The sequence below is a fragment of the Papaver somniferum genome, unplaced genomic scaffold (assembly GCF_003573695.1).
Source record: "Papaver somniferum cultivar HN1 unplaced genomic scaffold, ASM357369v1 unplaced-scaffold_65, whole genome shotgun sequence".
Classification (NCBI taxonomy): Eukaryota; Viridiplantae; Streptophyta; class Magnoliopsida; order Ranunculales; family Papaveraceae; genus Papaver; species Papaver somniferum.
Window position 1 is genome coordinate 1962233 of NW_020649304.1, and position 236 is coordinate 1962468.

Sequence of the window (236 nt, forward strand, 5' to 3'; positions counted from 1 at the left end):
TAATTGGGAGAAGTTGTTACCGATGGAGTAGGTCAATCTGTTGTGTTGCCTGAACTGTTGGGAGATGAACCTAGAGAGAGCAGAAGAGAAACTGGTGATGTGGCTTAATGGAAGTAGGATGTGGGTTCGAGTGGAGATGAGCTACAGGATAATTGATCACTTGGCTGGACTTCAATCGAGAGAAAATAGAACGACGGTATATTGCATGGGTTATCTGGTTTGATTATGTTGTGAAG